Below are 14,912 nucleotides of genomic sequence, written 5' to 3' on the forward strand. Positions count from 1 at the left end.
TTTTCACTTGGTGATGTACATTTAAGTTTCCCTCAAGATTTTTCACGGCTTGATAGCTCATTTCTTTTTTTTTTTCTTTTCTTTTCCTTTTTTCTTTTTGAGACGGAGTTTTGCTTTTGTTGCCCAGGCTGGAGTAAAATGGTGTGATCTCGAAACACCGCAACATTCACCTCCCGGGTTCAAGCGATTCTCCTGCCTCAGCTTCCTGAGTAGCTGGGATTACAGGCATGCACCACTACACCTGGCTAATTTTGTACTTTTAGTAGAGACAGGGTTTCTCCAAGTTGGTCAGGCTGGTCTTGAACTCCCGACCTCAGGTGATCTGCCCACCTAGGCCTCCCAAAGTGCTGGGATTACAGGTGTGAGCCACCACACCCGGCCCCCATTTCTTTTTATTGATGAATAATTTTGTTGTTCTTTTAAATTAAGATAAGAAAAAATTCTTAATTTGAAAGTACTTCCTTTGTAACTGGAGTAAAACAGCTCCATACCCTGTAGAAAATCCATAGTGCTGAAGGAGGTACCATTAAAATTAAGTTAAAATGACAAATAGTTGTGGCATTTTCTTTAAAATTAAGAACTCGTTTTTGTATTAAATATATGGATTTTTGAATGGATTTTTAAACTGTCATTTCTTTTGTTAACAGAAAAAAGGAAAAGGGACTGGAATGACCAGAATGATTAGGGCATGGCTCTAAAATGTGTTAATATATATCCAAATGAATTCATCCTTCAAGCATAGTTACTTGATAATGTTGATTTTGTTGGCAAGAAATCCTTATTTGTGAATGTAATTATTACTGTGGTATTTTTAGTATCTTGTGGATGCAAATATCACATGATGTAAAATTTGAGATACTGGCATTTGAACACCTTCTCCAAACAGGAATGGCCTTTTTCCCTACTTTATTCTCATAACTGCTGTTTTGAGATGGAGTTTCACTCTTGTTGCCCAGGCTGGAGTGCAATGGCGTGGTCTTGGCTCACTGCAACCTCTATCTCCTTGGTTCAAGTGATTCTCCTGCCTCAGCCTCCCAAGTAGCTGGGATTACAGGTGCTTGCCACCATGCCTGGCTAATTTTTGTATTTTTAGTAGAGACGGAGTTTTGCCATGTTGGCCAGGCTGATCTCAAACTCCTGACCTCAGGTGATCCAGCCACTTCGGCCTCCCAAAGTGTTGGGATTATAGGGGTGAGCCACCGTGCCCGGCCACATAACTTTTATTTGAAAGAGATTCTGGGGTAATATCAAAGAAAACTGGGAGTTGATTTGACAGCACTTTAATAGAAATACATGAATGGAGTATGGCTGTGGAGATGCCTGTGGGACATGTCATGGTGAGTGGGATGAGGACAGCCTGGACAGGAACTGAGGAATGAGAAGATAAGAAGCAAGAGAATGTAGGAAAGAGGCAAGAAGTCAGAGGAGTGCAAAGAAAAATCTATATGCAGTTTAACAATGAAATTCTACATGTAGTCCAGATTAACAATTGACTGATGCATAAAAAATACTTAGCAAGAATCTCTCAACCTCTGGTTTGCTCTAAGGTGCTTCTCATCTGCAAAAGCAATAGTTGCATGGGGGCTTGTACCACCTTCGGGTTATTATGGTTTTCACCATCTGAGTTCTCTTCATGTACACCTGAAACCCCTGAGGATCTCATATTTCTGTGTATTCCTGGGCCTCAAGTGTAGAGAATTACTTTATCGCTAACAGGAACCAAAACCTAAGAAGAGACAGTGGTGGATTTGAGGGAGACTGAGAATTACTGCCCAGGACAGCCCTGCACTGCTAACTTGATAAAGGCGATGATCAGTGACAGATGCTATGAGACTGGCCTCAGAGGAAAGAAAAGGAGGAAAAGAGAAAACAAATGACAGTGGAACCAGGAAGCAGAGAGGTGAAATGGTGCTTGTTATCCATCTGCAATGCGGGAGTGAACAGGAGACTTAGGCTGGGTCATTCATAATAACTCACGCCCCCTGCCCTACAGTCATTGGACTAATGTGTAGGCACATGACTCAGGCCAGCCAATCAGTGTTTCAAAGTTGGAGGTGGGAGATATTTCAAAGTTGGAGGTGGGAGACAGAAACGTTTATTTTCTCTCTCTGGTTTCGAGGTTACTAGGGGTGAGCCCAGAATGGTAAGTGGCCACTGTGTGAAGGATCCCGTGCACAACAGACATGCCCAGCATGGAAAGACAAGCAAAGATGAGAGCACACAAGAATTCTGATGACATGACCCTGGTTCCCAGTGTCCCTAGAGCCAGCTCCACCTCTATCATCCATCTTTGCTTTGGTAATGGGAGCCTTTACACAACCCCTTTATGCTCAAATTAGCTAGAATTGAATTACAGCCACTTGCAAACAAGAGTCCTAATGAATATAGGTTCAGATAGATGTCGCTAGTTATTGCCCAGTGTATTAGTCTGTTCTCACACTGCTAATAAAGACATACTTGAGACTGGGTAATTTATAAAGAAAAAGAGGTTTAATGGACTCACAGTTTCACATGGCTGGGGAGGCCTCACAATCATGGTGGAAGGTGAAGAAGGAGCAAAGCCATGTCTTACGTGGTAGCAGGCAGCCTGGGCAACATAGTGAGACCCTATCTCTATTTAAAAAAAATTTAATTAGCTTGTGCAGGGGAACTCCCATTTATAAAACCATCAGATCTCGTGAGACTTATTCACTACCAAAAGAAAAAGTATGGGGAGGAACTGCCCCATGATTCAATTATCTCCACCTGGCCCTGCCCTTGCCACATGGGGATTATTACAATTCAAGGTGAGATTTAAATGGGGACACAGCCAAACCATATCACCCAGGATATTTAATTCAAAATAAAATAACAGGAGGGGTCAGGCAGGGTTTTGTTGTTGCTGCTGTTGTTGTTTTGAGATAGGATATCTCTGTCACCCAGGTTGGAATGCAGTGGCACGATCATAGCTTGTTACTGTAGGTAGCTAGCCAGGCATGAGTGGGGCAGGAGAGGGGTCCCCCCCACCCTACCAGCAATGTCAGGCGACCATCAGGTGATGATCAGGCAGTTGTCACACTGCCTCTCTAAAGTAATAATTGGTTGCAGTTATCGCCAGGGAAAGGCAGTTTCACAAAAGATTAAAAACACCTGTAACTGGTGATTGGCACCTACTCAACAAGATCTCAGGAGTTGGGCGAGTGAGTTCAAGCATGCGCATTAAGAGGCAAAATGGCGGACTTTAACTGGTATGTAAACTTCTGGGGGCATTCCACTGGAAAAGGGATGCAAGACGCCAGAAGTAGGCCAGCATATAAGCCCCCAAGTCCCATGTCAAATGGGACACTTGACCTCCAAGGTGTCTGCTTGGTCCTCTTCCAAGTGTGTTTTATTTTCTTTTCATTCCTGCTCTAAGGCTTTAAAAAAAACTTTCACTCCTGCTCTAAAACTTGCCTCGGTCTCTTCTGCCTTGTGTCCCTCAGTCGAATTCTTCTGAGGAGGCAAGAACTGCCGTTGCTGTAGTAACAAGCTCACTGCAGCCCTGAACTTCTGGGTTCAAGCAATCCTCCTACTTCAGCCTCTCTAGTGACTAGGACTACAGGCATGAACCACCACTCTCAGCTAATTAATTTTTTTTTTTTTTTAAATGAGATAGAGTCTCACTATGTTGCTCAGGCTGGTCTCAAACTCCTGGGCTCCAGTGATCCTCCCACCTCAATCTCCCGGAGTGCTGGGATTATGTAAGTAAGCCATTACACCTGGCTAGGCTTTTTATTAAAACCTATGGCCCGCATGTATATTTATTAATTTTTTGCTTTGCATTCAGAGTGCTGAAGTATCCCTTTGGGAGACTGGGTTCTTCAGGAGTTCCTCCTGAGGGGCATCCTGGGGCTTGTCTTTCTCTGGTGACCTACGTGTATTGTGCTTACCAGTTATAGCCGCATTGCCTTGGGGCAGGGGTGTCTTCATTGCAATGAAATGATAAAATGTCTTTTTTTTTTTTTTTTTGGTTGAGATGGAGTCTTGCTATAGTTGCCCAGGCTGGAGTGCAATGGTGCGATCTTGGCTCACTGCAACCTCTGCCTCCCAGGTTCAAGTGATTCTCCTGCCTCAGCCTCCCGAGTAGCTGGGATTACAGGCACACACTGCCACACCAGGCTAATTTTTTGTATTTTAGTAGAGACAGGGTTTCACCATGTTGCCCAGGCTGGTCTTGAACTCCTGAGCTCAGGCAGTTCACCCGCCTTGGCCTCCCAAAGTGCTAGGATTATAGGTGTGAGCCACTGTGCCCAGCCTGAATGTCTTGTTCTTAAGTAACCCCTGTTGGCTTATGAGCCATTTCATTTGCTTAACAATCCAGCTTCACCTTAGGTTATGCATGCAAGCTAACCATCCTCCTAATGAGATGTTCTCCTGATGCAGCCATAGGCTTTGACATTATTGGCCCAAGGAAGAGGCATCTTGGCTGTGCTCATAAAATAGGCCTTTTAGTGCCCCATGCCCATATGTGGTAGTGGATGATGGTCCCATCCACAGTGCCTATTGAGATAACCTGATGGTAAGGAGATTACTACCGAGTCCCCATTTAGAAGAAAATCCAAGATGCTCACTCACCCAGATTCTCTGGACAGCAAGGAATCTAGGCTTTTGGATGGAACTGCCTGCTGTTTTGAACAGAAGAGCAACAGGTAGGTTGATAGTTCCTGGAGTATTGTTGGCCTTGGAACACAGAGAGTAGAGTTTAAGAAGCGAAATAGGGAAGCTGAATTGGGAGGATAACGTACAAGTTAAGGTGGGTGGACAAGGATATCTAAGAACTTGGGTTGAGGCTAGGAAACAATGAAGAAAGTGTCCATAACTATGCATGGAGGGGATTGCATATGATGCCTGCATGCATCAGAGGAAGACTAGCCATATTGGTTACCTTCTGCTTCTGTGTCTTGGGTCTTTCTAGTAGGAATATTGCTTAACTTTTACCAGTTTCAGAGAGTTGCTGCATGAGGCAGGTTTGGTGGGGCTATGCCTGACTGCAGCCCTTCTCAGGGAATCTTTTCTTTCTTCTTTTTTTTTTTGAGACGGAGTCTCGCTCTTTCTCCCAGGCCGGAGTGCAGTGGTGCGATCTCGGCTCACTGCAAGCTCCGCCTCCTGGGTTCACGCCATTCTCCTGCCTCAGCCTCCCGAGTAGCTGGGACTACAGGCGCCCACCACACCCGGCTAATTTTTTGTATTTTTAGTAGAGACGGGGTTTCACCGTGTTAGCCAGGATGGTCTTAATCTCCTGACCTCGTGATCCACCCGCCTCGGCCTCCGAAAGTGCTGGGATTACAGGCGTGAGCCACCACGCCTAGCCTCTTTCTTCTTTTTTTTGAGACAAAGTTTCGCTCTTGTTGCCTAGGCTCTAGTGCAATGGTGCGATCTCGGCTCACTGCAACCTCCGCCTCCTGGGTTCAAGTGATTCTCCTGCTTCTGCCTCCCGAGTAGCTGGGATTACAGGCATGCGCCACCACGCCCGGCTAATTTTGTATTCTTAGTAGAGATGGGGTTTCTCCATGTTGGTCAGGCTGGTCTCGAACTCCCGACCTCAGGTGATCCGCCTGCCTCGGCCTCTCAAAGTGCTGGGATTACAGGTGTGACCCACCGCACCCAACCAAGAGCATCTTTTCTTTGCACAGCTGTGACCAATGGACAATGGGCCAGCAAAATCTCACTGCACTCCCCGTCGGCACACTGATAAGGTGAAGTGTAGACACCTGACTTAAGTGGGGAGGGGGAGGCGCATCAATATGAGGCACTAAGCCAATCAGAGCCTGTTCTAGGAATGTGAATTAAGATACACAGAAATGTTCTGGTTGCTGATGGGCTCTAAATCTGAGAAATAATGAATCAGAGCCGGGACTGGTAGTCATCCCTTAAGAAGAGCACACAAATGAAATGGATTTAAGTAGGAGAGAGGAATGGAGTCAGTGTACAGAGATGCCTCTCGTGCTCCATTTCCTGGTTTCAGTGTCCATGAGGCCTGAACACACTTTGTTTCCTGTTCTTGAATTCCCTGTAATCTCTGTATCCTTGCAGTCATGCCCTCTTTCCCTAAGAGCTGATTCGACGGGGTTTCTCTTCTCTATGACCAAAAGACCATTGACTAGAACAGATGTTAAGAACATGATCAATGTGACAGCTACTAAGTACAGAATGCAGCCTGATGAACCACTCAGCAGGCCAGGGTGACTACAATTGCACGTGTGTGTGTGTGTATGTTTACGGGGAGGGGCATTAAATCACTAGAGATGAAAGGACCCCCCCCCCAACCCCGCCCCATAACCATCTTCTCTTTCCCGTCTTAGTTCCTTGGCTGCTCTCCATCTCCTGGCCCCAGCTGCTAAGATCTATTTCTAGATGAAGTCAGCAAACTGTTTCTGTTTCTAAGACTCTGAGTCCAGAATTCCCTGCTCAGGAATGTCCCCTTTGCCCTCACCACCTGCACTCCTCCTCTCTCCCTTTCTCTGTATCACCTCTTCACCTTATGAGATTGTCTTATCCCTCAGGGTTTTTTGACATTTTGAGAAAATGAAGTAAACCATTCAACTCCTGTAGCAGTGTCTCTCTCTGGTGGGGGCTGGGAGGCAGGGAGCAGCTCTATGCAAGGACTCCATGTCTTCTCTGCCAGGAAGCTCCCTAGCTCCATTCTGGGTAAAACTCTTCGAAGCTCCAGGGTCTTCCCAAATTCAGACAAACTTGGGTCAAGGTTGCACAGTCTGCGTCTGTAGGTGGGATGGTAAGATGAGGGCACAGGGGTTGGAAGGGGGCAGAGGGCCCAGCTATCCTCACTTCAGTCACAGTGGTCATTGGGAAAGTGCTGTTGTCATAAATCCAGCCATTGGTGCAGGGCTCTGTGGCCCCATGTTGTTGGCATCTGTGTCATTAGGAAAAGGTGGTCCCCACTGGGAGGAGGTGAAGTGGAGGCAGGACTGAGGCCACACCTGCCAGTCTTGGGGCAGCCAAGCCTCCAGCCACCTGTCCTTGCTGAGGTTGGCGTTGGCAGGTGGGGGCAGCAGGGGTTGGGTGGGGAGAGGCAGTGGCAGTGAAGTTTTGCAGAGTGGTGTGCAAACACAGGAGGAGCACTGGGAGGACCACCAGGGTGACTTGGATCTGCTGGAAGTAGCTGACACCCCCCATTTTCTGCATGAGGTCATTGAAGGCCATGGAACTAGGCCTGGTCAAGTGTCTGGGGGCTGGGTCTGCAAATCAAGCAACCCGTTTCCTTTCTTCCAGTGGAGGAGGAGGAGGACAGGGGAGGAGAGGGGCTGCCTTTGTCTCCTGCACTTAGCAGTTCCTGGTCTGCTGTAGCCCTAGGCCTCCTAATGGCCAGCAGTAGTTTGTTTTTGTTTGTTTGTTTGGTTTTTTGTTTTTGTTTTTTTTTTTGAGATGGAGTTTCACTCTTGTCACGCAGGCTGGAGTGCAATGGCATGATCTCGGCTCACTGCAACCTCCGCCTCCTGGGTTCAAGTGATTCTCCTGTCTCAGCCTCCCAAGTAGCTGGGATTTACAGGTGCCTGCCACCATGCCTGGCTAATTTTTGTATTCTTAGTAGAGACGGGGTTTCACCGCATTGGCCAGGCTGGTCTCGAACTCCTGACCTCAGGTGATCCGCCTGGCTCGGCCTCCCAAAGTGCTGGGATGATGGGCGTGAGCCACCGCGCCTGGCCCAGTAGTTTTTATAACTTCTTTTGAAGCACCAAGTTAAACTGACTCAAGAGTCAGACATTTAATTATAAGACTCATCAGGTCAATGGTTTGTTCCAGGAGGTCAAATGGGCAAGTAAAGTTGGATTTGGCAGAGGAAAGTACCTTCCTGTGAAGGAGGGACATGTTTGAGTCTCTTCACTACACTGGAACAGGTGGGGAGGAAGGGAAAGCACCAAGTGTGAAGGGGGGCCCAAGCTGGTGTGAGCATGAAGCCTGAGCTGAGCTATCCTTTCTCAGGGCCAGGTCCTGCCTCACTCTGAGCCAGACTGAACTGGGGAGACTCTGAAGAGCCCATGCAGAAATGCCGTGGTGTGTGGGCTTTGGCATCCCTTAACCTGTGAGCATCACCTCTGTGTGAATCCCGGAGCCTGGGCCTTCGGCCCTAGACGAGGGCCAGGACACAGCTCAACCTTCACTTGAAGGAGGAATTCTTTGTTAGAAGTTTGTGTCAGCAGGGTCTCTTTTCTCATTATAATATCCTCTGTAGTTCACCCCCAATTTTTTTCCCCTTTCCAGAATTGTACCAGTGTATGTGACATGATAAAGAGCCATCAGGTGCTTTAACATTCTTCAAGGGTCTGGGCATACTGGGGTCTGCACCATGAACAGGGCCCAGGCGAATCCAGGTGTTCTGACATCTTGGCCCCTGTTATGGACAGAATTGTGTCCGCCTCATTCATATGTTGAAGCCCTAACCCCCAGTGTGGCTATATTTGGAAATAGGACCTTTAAGGAGGTAATGAAGGTTAAATGAGGTCATGGGGTGGGGCCCTAATCCAGTGTGACTGGTGTCCTTACAAGAGGAGAGAGAGACAGCAGGGTGGGACGCACGTGCCCAGAGGAAGGGCCATGTGAGGACATGGTGGGAAGGCGGCCATCTGCAAGCCAAAGAGAGGCCTCAGGAGAAACCAAACCTGATGACAGCTTGATTGTGGACTTCTAGCCTCCAGAGCTGTGAGAAAATAAATTTCTGTTGTTTAAGCCACCCAGCCTGTGGTATTTTGTTATGGCAGCCCAAGGCTGTCACTTATATCTGTAATGTAACACAATTCTAGCCAAGAAATGTGGCAGGAAGCCCATTGTGGGGGAGGTGGCTTTTGGGAAAGGTCTTCAAAAGAGATGTCTTGCTCTTCCAAACAGATATGTGAGGAGTAACTTCCTTTTCTGCCTTTGGATGCTGTGTGAGGGGGTGATGCCTGTAGCTACTGCAGCCCTCTTGCTGTCATGAGGGGAGTTGTTGACCTGCTGAGGAGAGAGTTGAAAAGAACCTGGATCCATGATGATGTCAGGTGCCTGAATCATGGAAGCCAGCAAATCTGCTATCTGCTTTTTTTCTTTTTGGAGCTTAAGCCAGTTAGTTTTGTGTCACTTACATCTGAAAGAGTCCTGGCTAATACTTCCATCATAAGAGCCATAACCTGGGCTGGGCGCGGTGGCTCACGCCTGTAATCCCAACACTTTGGGAGGCCGAGGTGGGTGGATCACGAGGTCAGGAGTTCGAGACCAGCCTGGCCAACATAGTGAAACCCTGTCTCTACTAAAAATACAAACAATTAGCCAGGCGTGGTGGCGGGCACCTGTAATCCCAGCTACTTGGAAGGCTGAGGCAGGAGAATCGCTTGAACTCAGGAGGCAGAGGTTGCAGTGAGCTGAGATGGCGCCACTGCACTCCAACCTGGGCAACAGTGGAGACTCCCTCTCAAAAAAAAAAAAAAAAAAAAAAAAGCCGGCGCAATGGCTCACGCCTGTAATCCCAGCATTTTGGGAGGCCGAGGTGGGTGGATCACCTGAGGTCGGGAGTTTGAGACCAGCCTGACCAACATGGAGAAACCTCGTCTCTACTAAAAATACAAAATTAGCCAGGCGTGGTGGCCCATGCCTATAATCCCAACTACTTGGGAGGCTGAGGCAGGAGAATTGCTTGAACCTGGGAGGTGGAGGTTGCGGTGAGCTGAGATCACGCCATTGCACTCCAGCCTGGGCAACTAGAGCAAAACTCCATCTCAAAAAAAAAAAAAAAAAAAAGAGCCATAACCCAGAAGCACAGGGAAACTGAAGCCAGGGAAGCCTCTTAGGCTGAGTGATAGAATGGCTGTATTAGTCAGGGTTGTTGGGTGTAAACAACAAAAACAGACTGTGGCTAATGTAAGCTGTAGAAAAATCACTGGAAGGATAATGGGCTGCTCATGGAATTGATGAGAATCTGGCTCAGAAATGGGCAGGAGCTGAGGGAGGCCAGGAAACAGTTTGGCTAGGACGCCACTGGAGTATTCCCTGGAGATTTCCACTCCTCCCTGGACTCTCACAGTCATTGCTATTGTGTGTCATTTCCCAAATGTTCCTGCAGCTTTGTGTTCTATCGCAAGAGTCAAGGCCCTAGGTGGGAGTACTGATTAGTTGAACATGGTTTATGCACCTGAGTAAAACTTTATTAGGGTTTAGTATATGCAATAAAATGCATCAATTTTGGGGGTACATTTTTACAAGCTCTGACAATTTTTTTTTTTTAAAGACAGAGTCTCGTTGTGTTGCCCAGGCTGGAGTGCATTGGTGCCATCTCGGCTCACTGCAACGTCCGCCTCCTGGGTTCAAGAGATACTCATGCTTCAGCCTCCTGAGTAGCTGGTACTACAGGTGTGAACTACCATGCCTGGCTAATTTTTGTATTTTTAGTAGAGACGGGGTTTCACCATGTTGGCCAGGCTGGTCTCAAGCTCCTGACCTCAGGTGATTCACCTGCCTCAGCCTCCCAAAGTGCTGTGATTACAGGCAGCGCTGATAAATTTTTATACCATGTAACCACTATATAGAACATTTTCATCTCCTGCCTCTCCCACCCCAGCAATTCCCTAGTACTGTATCCTAGCCAATTCTCATCTTCTACCCTAGGCAATGGATTTGTCTTTTCTGGAGTTTCAAATGAATGATATCATACAGTATATCCTCTTTTGTGTCTGGCTTCTTTTGCTCAGCAAAATGTTTTTGAGATTCATCCACCTTGTAGTGTGCCAGTAGTTCATTCCTTTTTTTTTTTTTGAGATGGAGTCTCGCTCTGTTGCCAGGCTGGAGTGTAGTGGCATGATCTCCACTCACTGCAACCTCCACCTCCCGGGTTCAAGAGATTCTCCTGCCTCAGCCTCCCGAGTAGCTGAGACTACAGGTGCGCGCCACCACGCCCAGCTAATTTTTGTATTTTTAGTAGAGACGGGGTTTCACCATGTTGGCCAGGACGGTCTCGATCTCTTGACCTCGTGATCCGCCCACCTCAGCCTCCCAAAGTGCTGGGATTACAGTCGTGAGCCACCGTGCCTGGCCCCATTCCTTTTTAATACTGAATAGTATTCCATTATATGTATAACCACAGTTTGCTTATTCATTCACCTGTTGATGAACATTTGTGTTGTTTCCAGTTTTTGGCTATTATAAAGAAAGCTGCCATGAACATTTGTGTATAGTGAGGGGACATGTACTTTCATATCTCTTGGGTAAATAACTAGAAGTGGAATTGCTAGGTCATATATTTAACTTTATCAGAAACTGTCAAATTGTTTTCCAAAGTGTTTCCAAATTTTACATTTCTACCAGCAATGGATGAGAGTTCCAGTTATTCCACATTCTTGCCGACATCTTGTTATGTCCAGTCTTCATTTTAGCCATTTATATGAATATGAAGGGACATCTCATTGCGGTCTAACTTGCATTTTCCTGATGACTAATGATGTTGAGCATTTTTTCATGTGCTTATTGGCTATTCATATATCTACCGTGGTGAAGCGTATGTGTAATTTTTTTTTTTGCCTATGTTTGAATTGGGGTGTTTGACTTCTTTTTATTGAGTTGTAGGAGTACTTTTTATATTCTGCAGATTTGTTTGCATAGCTCTCTCCTCTCCTGAGAAATCTAGCTGCCTTGGCCATCCTGAACTTCTCTTTTATTCTCCTCAGCTCAGTGAGGTTGCTGGCTCTGTTTGGATTCCACATCTCCACACTGCAGTCCAGAAGTTGCTCCCAGGAAGAAAGCCTGGGTGATAAAAGTTGGTGCAAAAGTAACTGCAGGTTTTGCAATTAAAGGTAATGACAAAAACCACAATTACTTTTGCATCAACCTAATAGTAGGCCTTAAATAATCTGTTTCCCTTCTCACAGAAATTACAGTCCTGCGCTGCCTGTTGTCCAATGTCTGAACATTGTTATTTTTCACATTTCCTTCAGTTTTCTAGGTTTTTTTTTTTTTTTTTTTTTTGAGATGGAGTCTCACTCTGTTGCCAGGCTGGAGTGCAGTGGCATGATGCCGGCTCACTGCAACCTCCGCCCCCTGGGTTCAAGCGATTCTCCTTGCCTCAGCCTCCCAAGTAGCTGGGATTACAGGTGCCTGCCACCACACCCGGCTAATTTTTTTATTTTTATTTTTTATTTTTAGTAGAGATGGGGTTTCACTATGTTGGCCAGGCTGGTCTCGAACTCCTGACCACATGATCCGCCTGCCTTGGCCTCCTAAAGTGCTGGGATTACAGGCATGAGCCACCGTGCCCGGCCCAGTTTTCTAGTTTTTTTTTTTTTTTTTTTTTTACAATGGGAGAGTTGTTTTGGAAGTTTATTATTTCCTGATGACTGGAACTGTTCCTTTTCCATTCTGAATGCATTTAAAACAACAGTGTTCCTTGTATAATTGAAAGTGTCTTTCTTCCTCTCTAAAGGGGGATGCTGGGTAGCGAGTAGAGGGAGAAACTTCCATTCTTCTGGCTTCTTGTTTCCTTATGGAATAAGGAGTGGGTTATTTGATTGGTGAATCTGGGAGAAGGAGTAGAGCATGTATAGCTACTTTCTTCTTCTTTTCTTTTGGGCCCTTTTTACCTTCAGAGAGCATGTGCTTTTTATTGTTTTTGGCCACATGGTAAGGTATTTGACAGCTGTGTCTCTCAATTGGTTCCATACGTGGTGCAGAAGAGATGCATTTTTTTCTTTTTTTGAGACAGGGTCTCACTCTATCACCCAGGCTGGAGTGCAGTGGCACGATCACAACTCACTGAAGCCTTGACCTCCTGAGCTCAAGCCATCCTGCCACCTCATCCTCCACGTAGCTGTGTTACTGGAAAGGAGTCCTGATCCAGACTCCAAAAAAGCGTTCTTGGACCTTACATAAGAAAGAATTTCAGGTGAGTTCATAGGATAAAGTGAAAGCAATTTTATTAGAGAAATAAGCAAACAAAAGAATGGCTACTCCACAGGCAGAGCAGCCCTGAGGGCTACTGGTTGGCTATTTTTACGGTTATTTCTTGATTATATGCTAAACCGGGGGGGTGGATTACTCATGAGTTTTCTAGGAAAGGGGCGGGCAATTCCCAGAACTAAGGGTTCCTCCCCTTTTTAGACTATATGGGGTACCGTCTGGATGTTGCCATGGCATTTGTAAACTGTGATGGTGCTGGTGGGAGTGTCTTTCAGCGTCCTAATGCATTATAGTTAGTTAGCATATAATGGACAGTGAGGATGACCAGAGGTCACTTTCATTGCCATCTTGGCTTTGGTGGGTTTTGGTGGGCTTCTTTACTGCATCCTATTTTATCAGCAGGGTCTTTATGACCTGTGTCTTGTGCTACCAATCCTGCCGAACTTCTATCTCATCCTGTGATTAAGAATGCCTAACCTTCTGGGAATGCGACCCAGTAGGTCTCAGCCTTATTTGACCTAGCCCCTATTAAAGATGGAGTTGCTCTGGTTTGAATGCCTCTGACAGCTGGAACCAAGTTAAGGATTTCTGAGTGATGTCTTCTTCTTTAGTTATGTTGCAATGCCATCGTTATGCTATGCATAGAAATAAGAAAATATTGTCTTTAATGTCTTCAATCATTTCTGTTTATGTAAATGTATTTGGCAAGAAGTCATGAGACTACAATAATATATCAGTTGTTAGGATTCTGCTTCCAACCAAGATGGAGGAACAGGGATTAGTAAATAGTAAATGCTCTCCTGCCTTTAACTAATAAAAAAACCTGACAAATTAGGTTTGTATGATAACTGTTTTTAGACATTGGACAATAAGCAGTTCAGAACAGTTGTTCCTGAGAGAGGGAAGCAAACAGAATGAGCCTTATGAACCAGTTTACTTCCTGGAGAAAATTTGCAGGCTGCAGAACAGGGAGAGGGGATCTACTTAGAGCCCAGAAGTCTCCCTGGGTTGAGGAAACAAAGTTGGGAGTCTGGGGAGACCCAGGTGGCAAGAGTTCACAGGGCAGAGGACTGGAGAGGAGAGAGCTGCATAGAGCACTGGAGATTTGTAGGGGGTTTTGTTATTAATAGAATCTTCAGGTGAGTATTGGTTGATGCATACATTTGGTGAAAGAACCTAGATGATTCACAGAGTTTACACAGGCCAGGAACAGTTTATCTTCCCACCAGCCACAGTGAAGACAAAACTCATAGCATTCAGGGCACTGGGTAGAGAACTCAGAAAGATCACTTGAGAGGAAAAATTAGCAGCATCTCTGCTCTCACCTAACAAAGCCTAAAAGCAAGCCTTGAAAAGTAACTTATTGTGACCCAGAAAAAAGTTCAAAAATAGGCCGGGTGTGGTGGCTCATGCCTGTAATCCCAGTACTTTGGGAGGCCTAGGAGGGCAGATCACCTGAGGTCAGGAGTTTGAGACTAGCCTGGCCAATATATAGTGAAAGCCGTCTCTACTAAAAAATACAAAAATTAGCTGGGTGTGGTGGTGCACGCCTGTAGTCCCAGCTACTTGGGAAGCTGAGGCAGGAGAATCACTTGAACCTAGGAGGCAGAGGTTGCAGTGAGCCAAGATTGCGCCACTGCACTCCAGCCTGGGGAAGACACTGTCTCAACCAACCTAACAAACAAAACAACAAACCAACCTAACAAACAAAAAAGTTCAAAATAAAAACTATAGATCCCAGATCCAAGAAGGTAAATTAACTCGGATAAGATAATGTTATAAAAACTACGAGGTGCATCATAATCAAATGCTTAGAACCAGGGATAAAGATAAAATCCTGCTTGCAAACAGCTGGAGGAAAAAAAGACACATTCATATAAAGCAAAAAATACAAGAATAGCAGCAGATTTCTTGTCAAAAATGATGTAAGCCAGAAGACAATGGAGAAATACCTTTAAAAGCTGAAAGAGAAAATCTGTCAACCTAAAACCCTCTACCAGTAAAAATATCTTTCAAAAATG

The 14,912-nt window shown here is 45.8% G+C and overlaps 1 long non-coding RNA gene across 1 annotated transcript in view; it reads left to right on the forward strand.

Annotated features, from left to right (window-relative positions):
* The window catches only part of LOC129525238 (uncharacterized), a 204,240-nt gene that overhangs the window by 17,783 nt on the left and 171,545 nt on the right, over positions 1-14,912 (forward strand). Inside the window, exon 2 of the long non-coding RNA XR_008669390.2 lies at positions 12,698-12,877. This is a non-coding gene — a long non-coding RNA (uncharacterized lncRNA). The remainder of the gene's footprint in view (positions 1-12,697; positions 12,878-14,912) is intronic.

Source organism: Gorilla gorilla, chromosome 9, assembly GCF_029281585.2.
Source record: "Gorilla gorilla gorilla isolate KB3781 chromosome 9, NHGRI_mGorGor1-v2.1_pri, whole genome shotgun sequence".
Classification (NCBI taxonomy): domain Eukaryota; kingdom Metazoa; phylum Chordata; class Mammalia; order Primates; family Hominidae; genus Gorilla; species Gorilla gorilla.